This window comes from Harpia harpyja, chromosome 1 (assembly GCF_026419915.1).
Source record: "Harpia harpyja isolate bHarHar1 chromosome 1, bHarHar1 primary haplotype, whole genome shotgun sequence".
NCBI classification, from domain to species: domain Eukaryota; kingdom Metazoa; phylum Chordata; class Aves; order Accipitriformes; family Accipitridae; genus Harpia; species Harpia harpyja.
In genome coordinates this window covers 36,309,319-36,332,182 of record NC_068940.1, presented here as the reverse complement: position 1 = coordinate 36,332,182, position 22,864 = coordinate 36,309,319, and positions in this window count along the sequence as shown.

Sequence of the window (22,864 nt, the reverse complement as noted above, 5' to 3'; positions counted from 1 at the left end):
CTTTGCTCTTGACCCCATTCTCACTGCATAGCAGGCCACTTTTATTCTTGTTCTCCTTTTATTTATATTGTTAAAAAGCCTTTTACTCCTTAATAACCTTCGGCAAAGCCTAACTCAGCTTGACTTTTGAGCGGTTTTCTACTTACAATATGCTTTTTTCAACCCTTTAGGTTGGAACCCTTCCCTCATATTCCCCCAGGCTGGGCTACAGATTCCAGGTTGATTAAAAAATGCATTTACATTCCTGAGATTGTCATTCAAACTTGATTACACTAACCTGTTCCCTCTCTTCTCAGATTGAGCTCATTTAGATTAAAAAGTCTTACAACTTCACCTGTTTTTCTCTTTCTGTTTAAATGACACTGGTGTTTTGACCAGTCTTATTCCCTATTACCATCTCTTCAACAGCAATCAAAAGCCACTGTAAAATATCCTTGCCTCCTCTTATTACACATGACAGTTGCTGATGACTCTAAATACCTATGCAATTTCTGGCCATGTTTTTTTCTGTCAAAATAATTATCTTAATCACTATGCATACCCAGTTTTAACTTAGGAGACCCCTCAGTATTCCTAATCATGCCAAAACAGGGTCTTCCCCACTGTCCTACCCTAGGCTGATTTTTTCCTGTGGTTTCCCCCACCTACCTAAAATAACACTTTTTGTGATACTTTTTTGTTTTATCAGAATTTATGCACAATTGATGGTCCACCACTGATTTTCTCTCTCACTGGAGTGAACCTGGGGAATTCTTCTGATTTCTAGGGAAGTGGAGGAGGCCAGAGAGAGGAGATGGAAGTGTTATCATCTATTCCACAATTCTCTATATTCAGATATACTAGAAATCTAGTAGATGGCAGATTATACATACTAGATCTGCTGGAGTTTGTCCCTTCCACCAAAGCAATGTGGGGTAAACATGTGGCTCTGAGATTCTGTGGTCATTCTTGATGAAAGTAGGTGGTCACTTTACCTTTTGAGGCAAAAGAATAAAAATAAAATGTTCCTGAATTCACAGTTCCACTTAAGGGAACAAACTCACACCATGTCTTTTCACACTTATCATAATTCTGATTTTATCCAATCTGCATTTGATTTTTTAAAGTAAATATCCAAAGGTCACAAAGCATTCTGGCTGGTGCTTGTGCATGTGTTTATAGATGCTTTCTTTTCAATTAAGCTGACATCTTGATGGGTAGCAGATGTCTGATATCATAATGGTACATATGGGATCATCCATGTGCCAGACCAAATCATCAGATGTTCTAGGGGATATACGAAAGAGATATGGAACAGCACAGGGAGGGAAAATACCCTCAGTAACTTCCTACCTTTGTTAAGGTTGACTGAAGTGCATTATTTCAACCAGAGATTCAGCCAGAATTGCAATCCAGAGGAAAAATCCATTGTTCAAGTTCACTAATTTCTCTTAGTACTTTATTCTGCCAGTTTTTTGGCAGACAGTCACAAGGACTAAAAAGTCTAAAAAGATATATAAATGTAAAAACCCAGTAAGAGGTAGACTCCAAACTAGGCTACACAGGGAGCCAAAGACATGACCCTTAAATCAGACATTCATATATTGCTGCAGAGTATGCTGCTGAAAATCCTGGATAAATGGCACACAGAAGTCCTGCCTTGTGCTATGCACTTTGAACTCTTCACTGACTTAAGGAATGATGAAAGGGCTTAAGAAAAGATAAGACTGGGCACCAAAGCTCTGCTAAAACATGGAACAAATGTGAATTCTTTAACAGCCAAGAAAATTAAAATCCGCCTGGAAATCTGGCATTTTGTTTATGATCATCTACCTGCCCTGGCTCAGAAAGAAATGCCGCAGAGCAGATGAGCAAAAAAATGAATGGGCCAGTATGTGTGAAGGTTACGCTAAACTGCCCCCAGAGGGGCCAGCCATCACTCATGCAATATTATATATACCTTACCTCTAGTTACTGCCAGCGTACAAAGAAAATCACTCACTAAAAGAGACAGCTAATGAAATGGTCTTTAGAAAGGGCTGGAGGGAATTCCTCGAAGCAGTTCTGTGGCTGATAGGGTTATTTTTATCACTAGTAAAATTGAAGTTCCTAACAATATTGAAACCTTAGTCTACACCATGAGCAGATGAATAATTTGTTTGCCTATCATGATCAGAAACTGGCTGCATATGCACTGAAGAAAGAAAAGCTCAGCTCTACTTGAGCGTACAGTATAAATTAGTATCTATACCTTACATTACATTTTATATCCATCAGTTGGATTTTACTGCAGTGTTACAGCTGTTGTGAAAATATAACCAAGCGCAAAAAGACAGTGATCAGAAGTAAATGTCTTCTTCACAATCTTTTATGGTTTTTTATGCATGCAGGAAAACAAGATCCATGCTTCACAAAGTCCTGTAGGTTATTACCATGTGTTAAATTGTGATCTGCAAACACAAGCTGTTCTTAAACAAGAACAAAAAAGAAAAAGCAGATGGTTTCTTTTAACGTCATGTGAAACTTTTCTTGAACACAAGCGTATGTCTTCTCCTCTCCAGCTGGCAATTCCCACATGTAAATGATCCGATTTTATCATTGCAGGAGACTCATAAGACCCCCTCTATTATAAAAAGGCACATTACCCTTAGAGAGAGAGGAACAAAGAATGCCAAGTGCTTCACATTAAAGCTACTGAAAATATTTTTTCCTCGATTGTCTATTTGAAAATGTGTCCAGAGCTAATGGAAAAAGAAAAGAGAGAGAATGAAAGAATGAGAGAAAATAAATAACCGTGACTTCAGATACACCATTGACAGAACTTTTGTGACTAAGACACTTTTTTAAAAGTCTGTTTGTCTCTCTGCCACTGACAGACTGGCACTCACCTGCCTGCACAGTGGGGCTGCCCAAGGGATGATGACTGCAGGTGCAGAGCAGCAATCTGCTGCTTTAGCGAGATAGAGCATCGCTTTCCTGCGGCTCCCACACCTCACGCCTGAACCTGCAAGGTGTCAGGATCAGAGCCAGAAGAAATGTTTGTTTTCTGCAGGAAAATGTGTGTGCCTGTGTTGGAAGGATCCCCAGCTGAACCCAGGCTGGGGAGGTAATTAGTCTTGATGGATGCCCAGAGAAGAGTCAGGTTTTTGTTGTGTTGTGGGTTGGTTTTTTTTCCTAGCATACTTTAGGTCTGAGCAATGTATAATATTTTGCTGCATGGAAAGAATGTTTTTTTAAGGAAAAAAGAAAAATCCATATTCAACATGGCAATGGGTTGGAGGATTTAATGTTAGGAGCTTCCTTGATGCAAGATAGAAGCGGAAAGACTGAGATTTGCCACTACATTAGTGAGGACATCTATACCTGCCATTTTGTGTTCTCTGTGTTACCTCTTATTTGGACAACAGGTGTGAAACTAAATAGACTTTAATAGGAAAACTCTGTTACTTGTGTTCAGTCTATGCTGACTTTAAATAGATGCATTTTCCTATCTGGAATGAAAGACTCTGTCACCAAAAACAAGGTCAGTAGTAACATGAAAGATTTGCAGGATAGAAAAACAGCGTAATTGTTGCAGGGGTATAATCATTAGCCAGGACCCACAGAAGTGGTATTAATTCTCTCACACCGCAACTGCTGGCACACACTTATGTTTAATTCTCACTTTGCTTATGTCTTTTTTTTTTTTTCCTCAGGTGTAATGTCCTTGACTCAGTCGGAACTTTTCCTGATGTTCCTTCGTGAGAAGAGAGCAGAATGGGATGTTAACTGTGCAGTATGAGATACTTAAATGCCTATTCCAAACAAAAAGTGGTATCTCTTTGTATCCCAAACACCAGCTCCTCACCCTCCTTCTGCCTGCAGTATTTTACTGGATCACATTCAATCAGGAAAAACTGTAAATTACCAATTCAGTAGAGAAGCAAGAGGCACAGAGGAGCTGCAAAGTGACCACAGAGGTCCGAGAGCGATGGAAACCTCGTGCTGTGCTGGGAGCCACAGATGATGCCTCCAGGGCAGGAGTTTAACTGAGCAGCTCCATCTATTGCATTCAAGCGAGACTGTTCATCATGTTTCCTTAAAGGTCTTTCTATAAAGTAATGTTTGGCAAATAAAACAGCTCCAGAGTACAGCATGGTGGGAAATGATTTTGTCTGGACCAAAATTTTTGGAGAATAATTATTCTTCCTAATTCTATTCATTTATGCCTGTCAATGGATTTTTCTGAGGAAGATGAGGAACAGAAGGCAGCACCTAAAGTGTTGGCATTTCTTCACAAAACATGAGATTGAGGCCTAATCCAGTATAGCTGGATATATATATAGCTAGTAATCCAGTGGTTAAAATTCAAGCTTCTGCATTCAGTTCCCTATTCTGCCTTTTCGTATGTCAAAAATATATTAAAAATAAAAATGGCCTGACCATCAGGTTGTTAGCTTTCCCAGCAAACACTGTCTCTGTATTTCTTTCTGGAGCTGTTCCACTTCGTATTTTTAATTTGTCATTCTGTTTTGTTTCTTCACATCCTGATCATTACTCTTTACATACCAAAACTGAACTACTAACAGGGAGCCCTCTGATTAATTTTAAAGCTCTTTCTGAGCTGTTAAAATCCAGGATATGGACTAATTTAAGGGCCAATAAGCCATCCCTCTCTGCAAGTCATTCTAGGGAGTTTCAACTAGTGCTTACACTTTATCCTCTAGATGTTTAATCTATACTTTCTTAGAGCCATTATTTTTAAAAAGAAGTGTCACTAGTATAATAACACCACTTAGTAATCAAATATTAATGCTTTTCTAAATGTTTATTATGTTGTTAAATTAAATTATTTCCATGCATGGGCAGAATAGATGACTTCTGTTCTGCAAAGGAGATGGCATTAAATCAAGCATATGCCCATTTAGCAACAGTTTCATTGTCCTCTCTTCCCTCCTAATTTCTTAAAACTGAAAGGGAAACCACAGAAAAAATAAGAAAAATAAGGGAATTGGAGAAAATGGACTCACAGTGACAAGGGGTGTTATATGTTCCAATTATGCAATTAGAGTTCAGAACACACGAATTATATCTTGTGGTGGAACTTATCTTGCTTTACTAACCTTTTGTTTGTTCAAAAGTTTCTTCGCTTATCTCCACGTGTGTCATTTTTCATTTTGGAATATGATTTTTTACATTGAGTAGTAAAATGCCAAAATCTTTCATCCTGCTTGCATCCTCAATTAAGTCAACTAAATCAAAGCACCTGCTATCAAGACCCTGACAAATTTCTCATAAGAAAGCATGGCATCTCATTGTAGTGCTTTATTGCCTCTTGTTTGCCGATTCTAGCCTTTTTGTGCTTTGCACATCTAAGGTGTTGAACACATGACTTCACATGAATAGATTTGTTTCACAGAATTTCTGGTATTCCTGCTTGTTTCCTTTTTTTTTTTTTTAAGATTTATTAATTTTCACTCTGTTGTTAAACATTTTAGGGTCAGAGCTCCACAGAGCAGCCAGAGGAAAGATTACTCAGAATTTTTATCTCTACCGTCCTGTTAATATGCACCAAATTAACTCCAAAGAAATTACATAAAAGGGTTGGGTGAGGGGGGTGGAATGTAGTTCTCTTTAAATATTAGTCTTTTTGCAGAGACTGCCTAAGATTCATGCTCTTTTTTTTAAGAAATTGTTTGGAACCTTTTCATAAAATGTTTTTGCAGAGGGAAATATGGACTCAATGTGATCACATTCATCAGCAGCTCTTGTAAGGAAAGAGACCCTTCAATACCCAGCTGAGGGATCAATTCATTAATTGGTCCCAGCTGCAGGATCAATTAACACCTTCTTAGACATCAGAGAAACCACCTGGGAGAAATTCCTTCTAAATGCTCGGTCACTTGGGAAGCTTCAGTTAAAGTTTGAATCTGCACAGATACTGAAGCCAACCTGCTGCAAGGCATAAGTCCACGGGTCACTGGGCCATGCTTGCTCCTCTATTCAAGGAACTTCCTCATTTCATTGAAAAATACACTTTAAAAAAAAAAAATATATATATATATTTTCTTAGGGGCATGTATCAGTTTAAGCAGGACTTTTAGTTGGAAAAGTTTTGTTGGGTTGACCACACCCTTTCTCAGCAACTGGAGAAGAGTGAATTGGATTTCTCCTTCCTCTAATAGCCACGAGCTGGTGTACGGAGGCAGTGCTGCAGAGCCCAGGCAAAAGTCAACATCTCTTACCCATGAGTGCCCCGAGCCTGGCAAGACCTGCTTATTCTGGTAGGTGGCTTCTCTGCCTTGCTCACAGGGACGCTCAAATGGATTATGTATTTTGGGAAAGAAGGGAAGCCTTGGCATTTCTTGGGAAATAAGCTTTACTGTCTTGCTGCCCCAGTACTGGTCCGAAGGGAACTGCTGTTGTCCTAGTTTGTTTGCAGCACGGTTGGTTTTTTGCTAGGGAATTTCCCATTTGTTTTAAATCTACCTAGCTGGCTGACAGCTTTTTTTCTTCAATATCATGAGCAGCACTCTGTGATTCGCCCTGCACTCCCTAGCTGAATGGGTAATGCCTGGGTGGCATTTCCCTCTATTTCTGGCTTTGCATTGAAAGAAAATCTGTGTGTGTGGAGGAAGGTGGTGAGAACTGCTCTGTATTTTCTCCTGTAGCATAGGCACAGCTAGTGTGGAGCTCAGGAGCTGTCACTACTGAGTAGGGCAGAAGGAAAGTTCTGCAAAATAAAAATGTCTCAGGGTAACATGAGCCACCTGTGCTCTTGTTGGGAGAGCGTTCTTGGAAAGAGGGATGAAATGAGGGTTTATGCAGTTCAATAAATTAATTGCATGTACACCTTCCAACACTCATCTGTGAAACAAGCTGTTGGAAACAAAAGCCAAGTAGGCAGGATGAGCCTACCCGAAGTAGTGTGTTTTGGAGCTCAGTAGATGACGTTCTGGAGCAACGTGCTTTTTTGTTTCAGAAAGTAGGAAATTCATTATCTTTTATAAATTGCATTTTATTAAGTTATAAAACGTAATAGTTTAACCCATTTTAACTGATAAGTAACCTTTAGTGCCAATTAAATGTTTTAGGTGACAGCATCAGGAAGCATGAGTCTCTTGTTCTGTATTCAACCTTAAAAGACAGATAGTCAGTAGGTTTTCTAGGTATTCGCCATTGCCTCAATGGTTGCATATTTTAATCTATTTCCCTCAAGTCATTCTGAAACTAAATATACCACCTGTACGTTTGAGCTAGTTAGCAAAAAATGGAGTGGCACTGGAAGGTGGTTGAGTCTTCTTTCACATTTGGTGTGGTGGGTTTTTTGGGGGGTTGTTGGTTGGTTTGTCAGAGATTTTTCCAGATAACTATAGCAGAGAACAAATTTTTCTTTCAAGTATAATCTGAACATGTCTTGCTTCCTCTTGTGTAAGACTTAAAAATTCACAAGAGGGGCTTGCAGCATGAGGTCATCTCCCCAGCCCCGTTCAGCGGGAGAGGGAGGTAATGGGTACAGCACACACTTATACCCAAACATGTCCACCTTCCCAGCTGCTGAGGCAGCTGTTTGGGAGGGTGCAGAGAGTTACTACCTCCAAAGCTCATTAAAATTCACTGATATCTCTTTGTAGCCCTGTGACCTTCAACAGACCATTCTCCCCTGTTAAATGCCTCCAGGCTTGGACTCCTTTTGTGCTACTCTGTGTATCTACCTGCCAAGTACTAGTCTTTTTAGTCCAGAGACTCTAGATGTCTCCTGTCCCACATGCCAGGCAATTCACTCCATTTTTTCCTTATTCTGCATTGCAGACTTCTAGGTGTTCCCTCCTGAAGCCCCCCCTGCTTTCAAAAGCCAGTGGCCCTTTTCTGCCTTACTCTCCTCTTGGTCTAATATGTGTCCAGGGATAAATCATTTAATGTCTTATGCTTCAGGTCACTTTCTATAGTAAAATTAAAAAAATAAAAATGGGGTGGGTTATAGTATCACAAATAATGAATGGACATTGTATCATGTAAATAAATAAAACTAAATTTTAAAAATCCCACAACTCGTGTTGATGTCATGAACACTTAAGGTCCTTAAGGCACCAGTACCTGCTTTGCAAAGACCTGACATTTGAAAACTTTTTTCTTTTGGGTGTTTGGTTGGTTTGGTTTTGGTTTGGTTTTTTTTTAAAAACAAAGCAGTTTTGTTTTCCACACATCACCCAGCCTGCAATTTACCACCAAAAGCAGGAGGGGAAGGCAGGAAAGCACACTAAAATACTAACCTGTTGCAAAACACTTGGAGATCCCACAGATTAGATGCGTTTAAAAATACTCTATTACAGACAAGCAACACTATCATTTCATAGGCATCACAGGTGCAATGCTAATAAAAAAAGAAGAGATACCAAAGCCTCTCTGGTTGGATATTTCACACAAATGCTTCCACAGCTGTAATTTGGTAGTTGTCACAGTACATCTCAATAAATCGCTTCACTGTTTAAGGGTAAAACCATCATCTCTGAAAAATCCTCTCCTTTAGGCACAAAGCTTTGTGAAAAATTCAGCTTCTCAACGTTGACTCTTAAAATGTGTAATTAAAATTATGATCTCTCAGGGGCTACTTTGCCAGGTGACGTTGATTATTTTTTTTTTTAGTGCTTACACTACTTTCTGACCCCATTGCATGAGTTATTTGCAACAGACCTTTATGAAGAGAACCTCAAAAAAGTTTGAGCACCAATTATGATGTAGATTAGCAGCAGTCCTTACTGAAATTGTTGAGAGCCTGGTACTGAGGGCACATTTCTGGAAGTCCTTTTTTTCATATAAAACAACTCTGAAAATAATAAACAGGGACAGATAGGGGAGAGAGAGAAGAACAGAAGCTAGGAGATGAGTAAGCACAGGAAAAACAGCTTGGGTGTACTTCAATCTCTCATTATTCATATTTTCTTCCATTTGGGAGACGACTGATTGCACTGAGAATTCAATCCTGTTACCAGCTTCTTTATCAAAATTGTCTTTAGAACTACAGCCCACTAGAAGAGCTGTTAAAATAAAGTTGTTTGAAAGTTGTTATTCCCCTTGCCTTCCAGCACAAAGCGCTGCCCATAGTGATGACAATAATCCAAGAGAATCATGTTTTTAAATGGAAAGCAGTAAAGTGTCAGCATAAGATTTAAGTCCTGGCGAGTGAGCCCTGCAGGTTTTGCACCGCTGTACGTGGCTGCTGATGAGCGGCAGTGAGGACTTCCCAAATTCTGCAGTGGCAAACAGCAAAGTCATATGTGGGGCTCAGGAGGAAAGCCTTCTTTGGAGAATTATTAATAAAACCTGCTTCCTTTTTGGAGGCAACACTGGCCATGCTGCAGTGGAGAAGGCCACCTGGCAAGTGCTGTTGCACCCAGGTTGCCTACATATACTTGTTTCTGAGCCATTTTGGAGACTGGAAGGAGTGTCTTTTCCTCGTTTGCTGGATTTGCTGGTTTGCTGGATACTTGTACCCTTTATGGGTAGTGCAGAACAGCCTTGCTGAGAGCAATACCTCTGATAATCAACTAAAAAAAAAGATTTTAAATTTTCTTTCCCCCCAGAGTACTATGTGTGTCTCTTCAAAGCAAGCCTGGCATTCCTCTGTAAGTGGGTTTCTGGCTTTGAACATGAAACATTCTGTCATCCAAAGAACTCAGATGGGATCTGTGGATGATCATTAGCTCTCCAGTTCAGACTATTGGATGAATGTGGGCTGGACTGAGTTTCTGGCTTTCAATTCACCATAACCAGGTATTAAACTGCTTTGCCACTGTAGGGGTGCATATGGCTGAGGGAGACATCAACTCCTTTTTCAATGTATGATCCATGCTTGGGGGTCTTTCTTGGATATATTTCTACAGGTAAAATTGTTTCTGGCCCTTCCCATACACATACATGGTGACAGAAAAGCAAGAAAGCAACACTGAGTAAATGGCTTGTGTAGACACAACCTTGAGGAGTTTGGATCAAGCACGTAGAGAGCAGGAATAGATGTGCATTGTCTTGAACTTGAATTCTGCAGTGGACACCTTCACAGCCCCAGCGCATACACTCAAAGCAAGTGTTTGGTCACTTTTTCAAATAGATTTGCACTCCAAAACAACTTGTATACTGTCTTTCTTTCCCTCTCTTCCCAAGATTAACATATGCCAGGTTTTGACAGTTCTTGCTGCAGCACCATCCTGAGTCTGTCATGACTTGTCTCTCAATGAAAGGCACAGAGCTGTGTAGGGAGGGGAGCGTACAGTCCAATTTCTGCATTTCCAAATAGCAAGCAAATGTTTGAATTATGGATCACAATTAACTACTAATTGGCCATAATGTAAGCCCCTTCTGAATGGACATGGTAAATATTGAAACAAATGGGCTATTATTTTTCAGACCTGAATGCTAGTCACTTAAAATGAAAAGCTAATTTCAGCCTGGGAGGCAAGCTCTATATTTTAATCAAGTGTGACAGATCGAGAACAATAAATGAGCACTTAAGGTGAGGGGATATTTATTTCCCTGCTGCAAGTTTATATGTGATAAGTTGTACTGCCCAGTGCAATATAAAATTAAACTGTAGCTCCAGATCTCAAAGAAGTCTCAGCAGAAAACCTGAATAACAAAAGCAACACAAAAGAGAACACTCTTTAAGTAGAACAAACCATGTTTTTAGGAAGGCTTTTATAGTTTTTTAATTTTTTTTTTACATTAAGCAATTTTGTGGTTAAAGCAGTGCTTGGTCTACTATAACATAATTAAATAAAAACTTCACTAAGAGCCATAAAGAGCTGGACTTTACTGTGGTGGCATTTTACTCTGCAGCTGTCCTGCAGAGTATGCTCAGAACTCAAATATTGAAATAATATCTTAGAAATTATTTGATGAAGGTCTTTATTGCTACAATAAAAATCTGGTGCTCCCTTTTGTTCAAGGCATATCTTCATCTTCAATAAATGTAATTGGTTTTGTTATAGCGAGAGGGAGACGATGTTTATAGTTGATGGGACTTTTTTTTCAAAGTGTTTAGCTAAAATTCCAATATTGTTCTTCTAAACATTGGCTAACATTGATTTTAAAAAGAAAAAAAATGAAATTAAGTAAGTTCAGGTGGATGTTTTCTAACAAATTAAACTTCCTCTTGAATCAAGCATTGTATATAATTTATATATGTAATGTTCTGAAGAACTCATCTCTCTTCCGTGTCTCAGTCTGTATATAAATAATTTATACTTTTTAATATTTCAGCACAACCAGTAGAGCTGATGTTGCTCTGAACAATTTTTTTCCCTATCCAAGCAACAAAATGTGCCTCAATTCAACATATGGAAAGGGTTTTAATAATTGTATATAATACAGGGTTATGTTGAAAACAATAAAAACTCTCTATGTAGTGCTATCCTCAGATAAGGTCCTTGCAAAATATCTACTGGAGTGTTTTTTGCCTAGTCAATGAATAACCATTACAAGCTAGTGAGAAAAAAGTTGATAATACATTAGGAAACAAGTAAGCCAAAAGAACTAATTCCCCAGTGAATTTCCGGATATTTTCCAGCATTTAGTATTGCATGGGTATTGTTGCAGACTGGTGTATTGTTCTTATAAATTGTGCTCAGTTTACATCTCTCGGGTGTGTTTATGTCCTTTCTGGTACTTTGGCTTTCTGCTATAGCCATAGTATTACAAGTCCTACCACAGATGCTGGAAATACTCAGTATTGCTGCGGTCAGGCAAAGCTGTGGCCAAGTATCTGAATTTCAATTTATAGCTAAAGGAATGGATGTAAAAATTTTTTTTTTTTTCCAGAACATGCCTATTGAAACTAATGCAAAAAGAAAGGTATCTGAATTCAGAAAATCCAGGTGCCACGGAGGTCAAATTTGGATTTCTTGGCTTGCAAATCTGCAATACATCTCAGGGACATGAAAGGGCAAAAATAAATTCTACTTGAGGACTAAGTCTCAAAGGAAAGCCAAACACAAAGATCCTCCTATTTACTCTGTTAATCTTTGTCTTTTTCTGAAATTATGAAATATGTTGTTTGAGAGAAGCATTTGAAATCATGTTTCATTAAAAAGTTCTTTGCCTGAAATAAACTTCCACGAAGTCTATGTATGAGAAGAGTCTTTTGGGTACTAAACAAGTTTTCTACTTCTGTAATTTTAACCTTAAATGAAGCATAACCCTATTTCTTTAACTTTTCAACATAAAATTCAGCTCTGCAGAATCATTTAGAAAAAAAAAACAACCCAGATCTTTTATTAAATAAATCTGTTGGGTTAATTTTTGCCATGTATAGGTTTAAAAAATGACAGCACATATTATTCCTGAACTTAAGAATGTAGTGCATAAATTTCTGACCATCTTCCATCTAGTTCCAGCTCATTCTGGAGCTTGCTATGGAAAACAGTCATGGAAATGGCATAAGAAACAGGATCCGTACAGAGTGGTCCTTCCCTGGTATACTTGCCATCTCTCAGAACTGGCCATTTCAGGACCTTTGAGCCATAGTGTCTAGACCATCAGAGCTGCCAACAGGTGCTCATCCTTATGCATTTGTTAAAATTATTGTCTTTTTTCCATCTGCTTTGTCATACCCTTTTTTTTACCATGCATATCAATTCACAACCTGCGAATGGCTTTCCAGCTCTTATGTAAACGCTCACACATGCACACACCAGGCACTTTTAAAATACAACCCTTTAAAAAAAAAAAAAAAAAAAGGTAGCTAAGATTAAAAGATTCAGTTAAAAAGCACAAGCTAGGAAAGGTCACAGTAGACCACATACATTGGCAGGTGTTCACTTCCAGATGCAAATGTTCATAATGAACTCCCTGTACCCAAACTCGCTTTTATTTTATTGGGAAGGGAGGGGTGAACCAGCCTGCAATGTAATCCTTCTACTGTCTTCCTAAGAGGTCTATTCATCAGTCACCAATTAACCCTTGCAGGGGGCTTTGCTGAAAGTTGTAGCCTGTAGTGGAGAGCTGAACCTCACTTGCACTGAGGTTTCTTTCTAATACTTGAGAAATTAAGAGGGAGCCCATTTTAAACAAAACTCAGGCACAAATTATCTATATATCACAACCAGTTTGCTTTTGTGGCACTTTCCTTGCTACTGTTTTTTTCTCCTCCAAGGACTAATGCCATGGCATGCTGAGCATTGCCTACAAACTCTAAAGCACCCTCCAGGTCAGGGCTGGTCTCAGAATCAACATCATCTTGTGAATAGCATTCCTGGGGAGAAATACCCCAGATTCACCAGAAGCCATTCTACCATTTGTATACCTATTAAAAAATGCCTTTGCTGGTAAACATCAGGTGGAATTATTACTAACAATTTCAGTGAACCTTTTTTTTCAGAGAGTTAATCAGCTGGCCCTCCTCGGCTCCCACAAAGCCCTTACAGTGTCCTTCATTTGTCGCTGTCAGAGGCTTTTAGTTTCCCGAGCTGCAGGAAAGCAAAAAAACCTGAGCCCTACATGACTGTAAAAACATAAATGGTATTTCTCTCATACTGTCAGTGAAACACTGTCAATGTTTTTTTTAGAGTGTCAGTCAGTAATTTTTTTAATGCATCTAGGTTTGCCATGAGCAAATGGAGCGATGCATTGATTTCTGTACTGCTAAAAAACTCTTAGTTGTAAACTCTTCAGGGAAGGCACTATATTTCTAGTCTCCTTTTTCTAACTGGGACTACAACTCAGTAAATAATCATAGTGCCACAAATGTCCTTGTTCTTTTATTAGGTAATAGGAGTGTATTCGTACTGCCTAATGGTTTAATGTCTATATTGGATGTTTCATGTTGCCTTTTGGAGAATCTCTCTCTCCTGCCTAAAGATGAAAGTTAAGCTCAAGTATTCTGGCTCAGCCCCTCGTTACTTTTATTTAAAGGGAAAATGAATACCCTCATCCAAGCCAGCTTTCCAGATATCTCTTATCTAAATTTTGATTTATTATTTCCCCCTTCCATGTGGTTCCCAAATCAGCCAGCAGATTCAAAAGCCCTGAGTATTAAAGACCCACAGCCTGTTCAGTCTCTCCCTCCTCTTCCTCAGCAAGGCCACCCATCAGCAGGAGTGAAAAGCTGTTCATAAGCAAAGGCACTTTTTTGTCACATACCTCAGAAGCCAGCACTCGACAGATGGAAGTTAAAAAGGAAACGTGTTGGCTGCCTGAGGCACATCTTAATTTGTCACTCAGCTCAGTTTATTTCACTTTTAATAGTTCACACAGCTGAACTCGTGACTAAAAATTAACACGGGGCAGGGGGGGTGGAATTTCAACTAAAAGTTTTGACTTGCTGGGCCTGCACAGCCAGCACCTGAAAACACCAGAGTGGCCAGTGGGCAATCCAGTGCTTCTTGCCAAGCGCTGCTGGTGGGTCGCAAGGACTGTCCTGGTGCGGTGGTACTCCCTGGTGTGTCCCAGCGGGCGGTGGTACTCCTTGGGGTGTCCCAGGGTGTCCACTGTGGTCAGGCAGCCCCCACCAGGGAGGTGCCCACGGTCTGCCGTGGCAGCTGGCAGGGCAGATGTAGGAAGAGCGGGACTGTCCCTGCCTGCACTGCGAAACAACCAGGCGGAGAAAGGGGCTTTAAGCTTATACAGGAGCTTGTGAAAATTACCCTGTGACTCCTACTCAGCAAGTGGAAAAATAACGGGTTTTGATCCTTCCCAATGAATACGTAATAGAGAATATGAAGCAAAGCTTGCAGAGAAAAGAATTAAGAATATTAAATACCATATTTTTCAGTCACCCTTGGTTTGCCTTCCGGTTTTGCATGCTGGCTTTTGCAGTCAGAAGTGGTCACAGCTGTATGGAGCAGAGTCATTTTGCAGTTGCAAGAATGCATTTTTGTTGCCAAACGGCAGCTAGAGTACCTGACTGCCGGAGCAGCCCCAGCCAAGCAGTCATTGCCCAGGCATCAAACTTGTACCCTATCTTTAAAAAAAATAATAATTTGTTTATTGCAGTAAATGACTATCAGGTGAATTTCTTAATTAACATGTCTAAAGATAAGGGAAAGTGGTGGGAGGTCTATTCTCTTGATGAAAATTTCAAATGATCTGGGAAAAACAAAAGAAAAAACACTCGACAGGACAATCTTGGGCTGGTTGGGGATATCCTAAATGTTCACAGAGGTTATTTCCAGCACTATTTTTTATTATTAATGGTTGGAGATGGAACAAGTAACTATGAAGGCAATTTAGAGTTATTTACTTTTCTTCTTCAAATCTCCTGATAATTTTCCTATTAGTCTTTGTAATAACTCTTCTCTGATAACAAACAGAAAAGCATTTTCTTAGTTAAAGTAATCTCTATGGGAGAGATGGAAAGAAAATGTTTGTGGATACTATTTGATGAAAAGAGAGAATTCACTTTGTATTCATGAGTCGTTGTCCCTCTTACTTCTTTCCTGTAAATATTTATATAAGCGTCTTTTTCCGATGGAGGATTTTGCGGAACCAGAAGCAGGTTTCTTGGGGAGTATTCCCCCGGCGAGGGCCTGCCGTCTACCCTGAGAGCTCCTGGGAAGCCTCAGAGATGGCTCATTACAGAGAAGCAACGATGCTGTGTGATAGGGGCTACCCATTGCACACAGCAACTAATGAGTGCCTAAAGCAGTAGCAGTCATGGCAAATTCACAGGCTGAACTACGTTAGCATAAACTGTCTAGAAAATAATTTTTAATGAATAAGTTAATTAGAAAACCCACCAAGTGTGTTTGTAAATAATTGGGGGGGGGGGGGGGGGTGGAGAAGTAAATATTAACAAAAGCAAATTTTTGGCCAACGCTGCTATTCACAGTCCAGACTGACTGTATCTTGCATGCTTTTCTTTTAATCTATTTTACCCTTTGGAGGCTGTTATACGGATGTTATACGTCTGTCTGTAGTCTGCCTGAAAATTGATTACAATAAAGGCCAAGTTTCTATAACTACAGTCAGTGAATATTTTGCTGCTGTCAGCAATGGGCCCTGCTTTGGGAGGCAAACAGACCCCTCAGCTGGTGCAGGTAATAATTTTACCTGCTTATGCTTAATGGTGAGGAGTTTCCACTATGTTTCATAAATACAGTAGAATTTTCCACATTCATTCCTGTGACAGATCAAATAAAAAATTCCTCAGTATGTTTTGTACTTCTTCCTAAAGTCAAAACAGTTGAGCTACTTCCCCTAGCTCTGAGTGTACCCTTCTGGGCATCCCAATCGCCTGCTATTGCAGTGGGTCCTCCCTAGGACTATTTACAATAGCTATTACCTTAATGAGTACTTGGATAAATCTCTCTAAATCACTGCTGCTGAACGTGTGGCACCTGTGCCCAGAGCCGTGATGCTCTTCTTCCCACAAAGCTTCAGGCAGTCAGCTGAGGTCCAACAGTTACAAAATTTGTCCCTAGTGAAGGCAGCCCATATAATGACAGTATAGAGAACGGGGCATCTCCAGGGGACCATTTAGCCCACCCAAATTCTGCCTCATTCTGGAAAGGCCCAGTTCAGCTCCACTGTCTTTATGGTGCAGCCAGTGCAACAGTTTGGCAGAGTTTCCAAAGGCAGGTCCTGATACACTTTTGTTGATTATCATCAAATATTCAAAGCTTGTGGTTTTGTTTTTTATCATCTCCCCCTCAAATTGCTTTCTTTCCTCAGTCATCACTGACTTGTCCTTTTGCAGTGTACATCCCTGGCATGTTTCATCCCAAACTCCAGCAGCAGAAAGTTACATTTAGTTTATTTTTCCTGCCTCCCTTATTTGCAATATTTTCTGCTAAATTAGGTGTTCAAAATGTGCCTTATTTTTAGTCTTCAGAGAACAGCGCACACATTTTTTCCATTTGTATTTGCTCAGTGATAATTTCAAGATATGTCTCTTCAGTATTAGTCAAGCTTGTAATGCAGCAGCAACATGAAACCAGTGTTCAGGGAGCTGAATCAGCCCGTTAAAACAATCCCAAGTGCATCATACTGACTTTGCATGAAAGAGCTCTGACTTTGTACTCCAGTGCAACACTGGAGTACAGTCAGTGTGCCTGGATCTGCGCTTTAAAAAGAAAAAAAAAAAGTCCACTTGTGTTTCTTCTTTGGCAAAACAGAGATAATGTGTTTTATGGAAGAGCATCAGCTCATAGTGATTGATCCATGAAACGCATCATCCCTGCTGCCTGCACAGGGGAAAAAATGTAGCAGTGAGCTGCTGTCACTGTGTGAGCGAGTTTTGTTGTGCCAGCATGTCCTGTGTAGAGCACCACCCCTAAAAATCCACCAACAGACAGATCAGCGGGCCCTGGGAAGCCTTCCACACCTGTCTTTCCCACTCAGGTCCAGCCTAGATTAATAAAAACAACTAGTAGGTTCAGGAATTCTTTTCATACTGATTTTGCAAATCTCTACTAAGCTGTATGTTAGGGAGAGGAAACCTTATGTGGGCTTATCCAATTTGTGATTTAAGTAAAATACTAAAATTTGGGGGATGAGAGTGATGTTCATGTAATGTGTTCTGGGTTTGGACATCCCTGACATAGCAAAAAGGCAAAAAAACTGCTGTAGTTGAAGTAAACTTAGAATTTCCTTTTAGAATAAATGAAGTGTAAGGAGAGTGCTTCATTGCAGCACTGTCACCCTGCAGAGGTGGCAGGTAAACTGCTGGCTCCTGCAGATGCCACGCAATATAGCCTGGGGGCTGGTTAAGGGATGGGACCTTCTGTGAACGTAGTTTGTCCACAAAGACTTTTAAGCCCAATGCTTCCAAAGTAAAGTATGGCCAATGGACCTGCATGCTATAGAAGAGGTGCTGTAACGTCACATGGACAGGCAAATTCTGAAACCTCAGGCACAAGGAAAGGCACAACCTCAGGGGTTACTGCAGCATCGTTTTAGTGAACCTGAGAGCATTTTGAAGAGCAGCAGCTGAAAACAGCAGACAGATGCTTTGGTCCTCAGGTCATTCCAGTTTCCAAAGTAAATTTGGAGGTTGCTAACAAGCTGATGTTTTTATTAAAGCAACATTTTGTTCTTTGGAGAGGCAAGCCACAGAAGTGACATAAGAAAACATAGACAGCAGCTCCTTGGTTTGCCAGCACTTGCATTTGGTGGCTCTCAGATCTCTGTCATCAAAACACTAATTTGATTACACAGTGTTACTTAACACCATAACTAAAGACTCATGTAAGTGAGGATTTAGTAGGATTAAACTCAGCATTAAAATTAGGAAAGCGGTGAGAGAGTTACGGGAGGAAAAGCTATCTGTCATTTATTCTCACTCAAAATCCTGCTATTCATTCAACGATCCATACCTTTCTTTAGATATAAACAGAATATTAATCAGCCTTTCCATAGGGATTTTATTTCTAAACATGCTTTTTGGCTATTCTCTATATGAATATCAGAAAAGGAACATAGAGCAAAATAAGCAGATTCCCTCAGACTTTTTGCAGATCGATTTCTTGGAGTTGTATCTCCACACATTGATCCTTCTGTGATCCTTCGCTGTTGCCTTCCATTTGAGCAATACCTATAAGCCCTGTGGACCAAAGCTGCGGCGGGTAAGGAGGCCTTTGCCCCTCTGCACTGATGATCAGGGAGGAATGATCTCAAAAGCTCTTCACCTGCGTTAGCAGGTGAACTGCTACTACTGCCCAGAACTAGCAGGCAAACAGCTACAGAGGTGGAGAAGCCATTTCCTATGCTTCAAGCACTGGGAGCTTGGACTGAAGCAGCTTCTTTCTCTTAAACTCCAAATTCCTCCAGTGATGCTTTGGCAGCCAGCATATCTGCAAAAATGATACAAAACTGGTTAAGCAATCGATTTAAGCTGAGAAAGCAGTTTAGGACTCAGAGATGGAAATTATATAGTCCCTGGTAAGGAGGGCATCTCATCCAGTGAGGACACAGCGATGTTTCTATATGTTACTCTATCCTTTCAAAGGGTGTTTCTGCACTATGAGGAAAACAGAAGCAATAGTGTGGCACGGGTAACAGAGCTCCTTGAGGAGGATGTGTCACTAAGGAGCCTTCCCCTCCAGTTGCAGAGGGCCACAGCAGAGAAGAGTGAATTCATGTAAGGCTGTTTCTGTGTACTCACTGAGAAAAAAAAACTGCATTGGAAAATGGACTCCTAGAATTGGAGGACACATTTCACAAAAGATTTGAGGCAGACCAGTCCCAAGCTGCCTCAGGATTGCACTCCCCACTGCCAGCCATGTGCAAGTGGAGTTCAGTGCATGGGGAAGAGACAAAGATGCGCAGAGACTGCAGTACCTATCTGAGCTGTATTTGACTAATTCATTTAGTTTTCTGTATTTTCCAAGTTAATGACCTGTCCTTTTTTTCCTCTCTGTTAACGTTTCCCCCACTTCTCAGATTCATTCCTTGTAGGTGGGGAATTGTGGTTTCTTGCAGGTGTTTGAGGATGGAATTCCCCAAATTTTAGGAATTCCCGTAGCTGATGATTGACTTGCACTAATCACACCTACTCCATGTTGCTGACAGCAACATCTGGTACAAGGGTAACAGGGATGTGGGTCAGCATCCATCACCTCTTGATGATGTCCTCTTAACAGTTCAACGCAACTCCAGACATCACTGTTCATGATCATCTGTGATTATGTATGAGTATTCATTTATGTTCATTATTGCTACATTTTATTTAGCAAGTTCCTTTTCCAGCTGCCCTTGATACTTCTAACTGCACTTGGAGATCAGTGTCTGACACAAATACAGATCACTGCCTCCAAGAGAGGATGAGTGGTTGGCAAAGAGAACTCAATAAAACAATTTGCTCGGGTGATTTTATTGGAGTATGTAAGTAAAAGGGTTTTAATTCACCTCAGTGAATGCATTTTTATGATCTGCATCACTGAAATCATACTTGTGATGAAATGAAATAATTAAAAAAGATATTCTCCTCTCTTCATTGTATTTATGATTAACAAAGTAAATGAAAATCCAGCCTTTTATCTGACATCAAATGGTATTGCATTTTGGAGTTAAATTGGGCATTCATCTTTTTCTGGTGAGTTTTTTGAAGCTTAAACATACCTTTCTTTTTCTCCCTTTCCTTCCTCCTTGTGTTTCTGAATACCGGTAAATTAAAGATGACTAGAAACTGGAAATGCTTTCAGAAAAGGTCTTGAAATTCACACACATGCACACAAAAGAGGGAGAAAGAGAGAGAGAAATGTAAGCCCTCTTCTTTCATATTAGCATCACAATCAATTATTTGGAATACTTTATACATATTCCACCAATCTTTTTTTTCTGTCTGCATTAAAAAATATATTTTATGCTAATCTCAATTCACAGAATTATACAGCAGCATTGTTCTACTCCTCCCTTCCCAAGGCTGAGAAACAACTAATTTGGCAAATAACAAGTTCTCTATTCTGTGAACCCTCCATTAATAGTTTTTATATGAGAAGTCACTTAAAGACTAGCCTTGTCAGGCAGAAAGCCTGTTTAAGGAAAAGGTGGTAGGAAACATTAGCATGTCACTGAAAATTTAACCGTTGTGAACTGTAATGAGAGAATTATAGGAAAGATAATTATTTTCATGCACTTCCATGTACTTTTGTATTACTACACAGGAATTACCTGTGTAACCGAGACAAGAATCAAATTCGATGTCTCCAAATGACAAATTGCCCTTGGCCAAATTTTGTTACTGATACAGGTAGGAGCAAGATTTCCCCATGACTGCATGGATGGCACAGTCTGCAGAGTTAGTTGCAGGACATAACTGTAAGAGGGAAGATGGGTAAGTAGGAAAGGGCGATATGACCTACTTCATCCTTGTGCCTTCTAATTCATAGATTGGAGGTTTTGTGACATTGGTTTTTCCGGGCTGATTTTGTACTCTTTTCATTCTTTAACAGACAGGCAACATAAAACTGACAAAATTGGGATCTTGGTACTTTGTATGTGTCAAGTGTTTGACAGCAACATTTTGCTTGTAGTTTACCAATACCTACCTCTGAGAGATGAGCCAAAAGTATATTGCTGTAAGCCATCTTGTGCTAAAATGTATGAATTAAATCTCTGAAGATATCTGGTCAAGATGAGGGCAAATTAAAGCAATTTCTTCCGCAACTGAGTACTAAAATGTCTGTATGCTTGAGAAGGGAGGGCTACGGCACACAGAACTGAATGTGGCTGCAGAACAGCACTGAAAGCAATAGGCCAAGTTTTTACCTACGACTATTTTCTACTCAGGGAAACAACAGGCAGTTGCCTAAATAAAAACTGAGTAAATATATGGAAAAGCAGCCCTGTGTGCTTTCTACCATTCTGTCTTCATAGGGGAGGAGATAGTATAGCCATTGGAAATGCAGCAGATGATAGACATTTCTGTGGTTTCAACTAACATCTCAAAAGTTGAATCACAGCCAGTGATAGTTGCTCCTATGAGCATCTAACCCCTGCAGGTCTTTCTTTTTGTGACTTTCAGCTGATTCAGTGCCACCGAATGGCAGAATAGCCCTTTGCCCTTGAGTGCCTGACCTTGCCTTTTTACCATTACCTCTCTCACCACCTCTCTATCCCTCAGTATGTGGGTCATGCATTTCTTTGTGTGCAATTCAGATTGTGCCATGGGCACTGCCTCCTGAGTTTGTGTCACTCATCTCATTAGCACACCTCATGTATTTGCCAATATTATTAGTTGCCAATATTAAGCAAGGTCAGTCCTGGGATGTTTTTTTTCCCCTTCAAATTTTGTTCTAAAACCTTGTCTACAGCTGAAATTGGACTTACAGGCCTTTAGTTGCCTGAATTACTTTTTCTTCCACTTTCTTAAATTTTGGTACTATTGTCTCTGTTCTGGGACAGTTCCTTCAGAGTTCTGCAATGGAGATTTTCCAGTCTCCCCGACACAAACATTTCATTTGTAAGTGCATCTATTAGAAAATATGTTGAACTTCCTACCCCATGGAACAGTTTTATATTTCAATTCCTTCTCCCCCTTCTGGGATTGGTACCAAATAGGTGTGTCATAATGACAAAATCATTTTCTTGACAATATATATTTATATGTTTAAAATTATGCCCATACATCTATTTTTTATAACAGTTGAAGTGTAGAATAATAAAGAAGAATGGAAGACAACTGATCTTTTTATTGTTGTTCTTTTGATGCAGTATGTAAAAAAGTAAAGCCACAATATCAAGTGAGTTGGTTTTTTTTCTTAATAGATACTCAGGAAGTTCTTAAAATAAGGAATCGGGGTTGTAGAATTGTCACACAGACTTTCCAGCAAGCAATTAAAGCTCAACATTTACAGTACAGTTAGATGAACCAGATGTATTCCTGGCAAGGGAGAGCTTGAAAAGCAACAGATTTTGAAGTACACTGACAGCCCTTAATCTTCAGACAGAAAAAGCTCTGCTTAGGAAGCCCTCCAGTAAGTAAATTATTTAGTTCATCACGTGTTACTTAACAGTTCTGTTATTTAGACTTTTGATTGTTGAGGACTTGGTAAAAGAGTAAGAAAGCCCAATCTATCTTCAGCAGAAGTGAAAGGAAATGTTCCCAGCGAGCTAGATTAAGTCTGTAAGAGCAACGTGAAGTGTTTTCATCTCCTACTCTATTTTAAACCAAATGACTGGGGTTTTTTCTCTCTCTCAATGGCAGTAGATCTCCTGTAACGTAGAGACACTCAGCAAAGTAATGTAGTGAGATTGTGCTAACATGATTTTGCCAAAAGCAATCAGTATATGTTAGGTATATTGTAAAGAAGAAAACACAAAATTATTTTCTCTATAGCAGCTGCAAAATCAAGAGAAAAAAATGGACCCTTTATTACACAAGTAATAGATGCCCATTTCTGTTTTGAAGGAAAAGACAAAAGAACATCGGCATTAACAAAATTGGAGAGGTGCAATGGAGAGCACAGGGATGCTG